This window comes from Myotis myotis, unplaced genomic scaffold (assembly GCF_014108235.1).
Source record: "Myotis myotis isolate mMyoMyo1 unplaced genomic scaffold, mMyoMyo1.p scaffold_m19_p_3, whole genome shotgun sequence".
Classification (NCBI taxonomy): domain Eukaryota; kingdom Metazoa; phylum Chordata; class Mammalia; order Chiroptera; family Vespertilionidae; genus Myotis; species Myotis myotis.
In genome coordinates this window covers 33,144,803-33,147,980 of record NW_023416335.1, presented here as the reverse complement: position 1 = coordinate 33,147,980, position 3,178 = coordinate 33,144,803, and the positions used below count along the sequence as shown (strand labels likewise).

At 34.2% G+C, this 3,178-nt stretch overlaps 1 pseudogene; it reads left to right on the top strand.

Moving 5' to 3' along the window:
- Window positions 1-1,322: 1,322 nt before the first annotated feature.
- On the top strand, window positions 1,323-2,039 carry LOC118651944 (annotated as a pseudogene).
- Window positions 2,040-3,178: the final 1,139 nt, after the last annotated feature.

The following is a 3,178-nucleotide window of genomic DNA, read 5'->3' as shown; positions in this document are numbered from 1 at the left end:
TTTCATCTCTTCAGAGAGTTTTGGGTACTACCAGTGACTGGCAACTACAATTCTAATCCCAAATTTATATCCTTCAAATAAATTACCTTTTCTTCTTCTTCACATAACTCCCAACAACTTTTATATTGAGCTTGATTATTAATATCTAAAGAGTGCTATTGTACACTTTTCAGATTAATTTTTGCTATAATTCCTAAACTATCTCTATTTCAAATTAATATCTAGTCAAATTAATTTTGGCTCTTGATTATATAAGATCTTGTGAACATACTAAAATGATTAAATCAGACACTTTAAGTGGGTGAATTGTACATGAATTGTATCCCAATAAAGATGGTAAAAAATAAAATAGACTCCCATTTCAAGCAAATCAAAATGAGCTTAAGGACAAAGATAATTACCTAACAACAAGAATTTGTGGTTAATTGAAGTATTGTAGACTGTGTTGGGGAATCCCATCAGAGGGGGCCTTTAAGATGAGGGTCAGCTAGTGAGGAGTTGAATGAATTTGAAAGGGTTTTCAAAGAAATGACAACAGGGGAAAACCTCTAAGAATGAAGGAGGGCCCAGCATGAAAGGAATTGGAAATTGGAATTCTAGTGAGTAGGAGACATCTTACCAGAGACAGTTTTGTTCCCGAAAGATCTTGAAGCAAGAAGAAGCTAAATAAACACATGTCAATTGCTCAACATCTGATCTTTGCAAGACTTGTTGAAATAAAGTAGAAAGCAATTAGAAAATATATGTTCTAAATAGAGTGAATGTTTAAGTGTATTTAATTGATTTTAGAGTATAAAGGCACCCCTTATTAATCACAAATTTTCATATATTCACGTCTCAGAGACTTTAAGATAACCTAAATTAAAAATTTTACCTTTAAAAATCTTATTTTAAATCTTGCACCAATCACATTTAGAGTCATATGAAATTTATCTGAATATACTAGTCTTCTCAGGGAACTTATGAAACATACAACAGACTGTTCTTCAAAAACATACTTTAAGCACATTTTGAAAAGATGAGTGAGTGCAGCTTCCTCCTTAGGCTTGAATTGAAATTAAAAATTATGCCACCTTAAGGCTAAGTTTTGGTTGTAAGAGCCAATGAGGCACTCACTCTGTAAGAGAACTCACAGAATTTGATGAATGGTAGCATTTTAATATAAATATTGTATATCAACACGTGTTTGTGGTATATTATTATGACATGTGTTTATAGTAGATGAATGTCTTCAGTAAAAAGTGAAATATTTTAATAAGAAAATAAATATAAAAATATCATAAGTTCAGTAACTTTATTTTTAACATGTATATGAGAGAGTCATGGTGCAGGAAGAGGAAGACATTCGGGACTACTATTTGAATGAGAAACAGGTGACCAAGGCCAAGAATCCTCCAGTCAATCAGAAGTACGAGTATTTGGATCATACAGCGGATGTCCAGCTACAGCCATGGGCAAACTACGGCCCGCGGGCCGGATCCGGCCCGTTTGAAATGAATAAAACTATTGAAAAAAAAGACCGTACCCTTTTATGTAATGATGTTTACTTTGAATTTATATTAGTTCACACAAACACTCCATCCATGCTTTTGTTCCAGCCCTCCGGTCCAGTTTAAGAACCCATTGTGGCCCTCCAGTCAAAAAGTTTGCCCACCCCTACACCCATGGGGAGATACTCTGAAGGAAGCTTTCGAGCAATGGGCGATGGCCATGTTTGGTTACATGACAGATACTGAAATACGGTGGACCCTCTCCAAGCAATAGAAGTAGAAACCCAGGGAGATGATTTACAGTCTCTTCTGTTTCACTTTTTGGATGAGTGGCTTTACAAGTTCAGTGCTGATGAATTCTTCATACCCCAGGAAGTGAAAGTACTTAGTCTTGATCAAATAAATTTCAAATTATGGTCAATTGAGTGGAGAGAAGAATTCTCATTGTCCAAGCATCTTCAGGGAACTGAAGTCACGGCAATAATATATTCAAACATGCAGATCCATACTGAAGAGAAACCAGACATTTTTGTGATCATTGAGATTTAAAATAAAGAAAAAACTCCTCTGAAGAATGGTTTTTTTCTCTTCCCTTTGAGACGATACCATGATATAAATTCTACAGTCTCTGATGATATATGATGATGATTTGCAGAACAGAAATTTTTGATGTAAAGTACGACTTTTCCACAAATGGGAAATCAAGACATAGCCTTGGTCTGTATTAACCAGATATTCAAATGTCAAAGAATTCTTTAGGTAGCAAGAATGGTTCCTTATTTATTAATTCATTGCTGTAGCAACAGGTGCCTCACACCCTTCCAGTGGAATGCCAGCTCTCCAGCCTCGTTCTAAGAGGGATCATTGATGTAAACAGCAGCCAAGAGATTATGAAGCCTTCGCATCTTATTGAATCCAATTTGGGAGAAAAAAATGATAATTTGAGAAATTTTACAATCAAGATTTTGCTTTCCCTACAAATTGGTTAAGACATATATTTTCTTTGTATATTTTAAGAGAAGTTGTATTTTAGAATGCTGTAGGACAGAATCATCCTACATTCCAGTTGTATATCTTAGAAGAAATAATTATAGTTGAACAATAGATACTTCTCTAGAAAGAGTCCTGATTACCTAAATCACTTTTTTTAAAAGCAGTGATGTATTGATATGTTCTTATTTTCCCACAAGAAAAATTTAATGCCCTTAAAAATGGGTCCTTTTATCATGTAATTTTATATTAAAGCCAATATATTTATTCAGTTAGGGAAGAAGGATAATTTTTAATTTTTTTTAATTATTTAAACTCTTAATTTCTGAGAAGATAGGAGGCCAGGAAAACAACTAAAATTATCTGAACTTTTGTCAGGCCACAGTGGATCAGTGGTTGAGTGTCTACCTGTGAACCAGGAGGTCACAGTTCGATCCCAGTCAGGGCATATTGCCTGGGTTGCGAGCGCAATCCCCAGTAGGTGCATGATGAAGGCAGCTAATCAATGATTCTCATCATTGATGTTTCTATCACTCCCTCTCCCTCTCTGAAATCAATAAAAGTATATTTAAAATGTAAAATAAAATTATCTGAACTTTTCAAACTAGATAACTTCTAAAAAAATAAAATATATATGAGAGAAAGCACAGAACAAAAATCAAGGACCTAAATTTTACAGTTACACTAATTTGATTTTG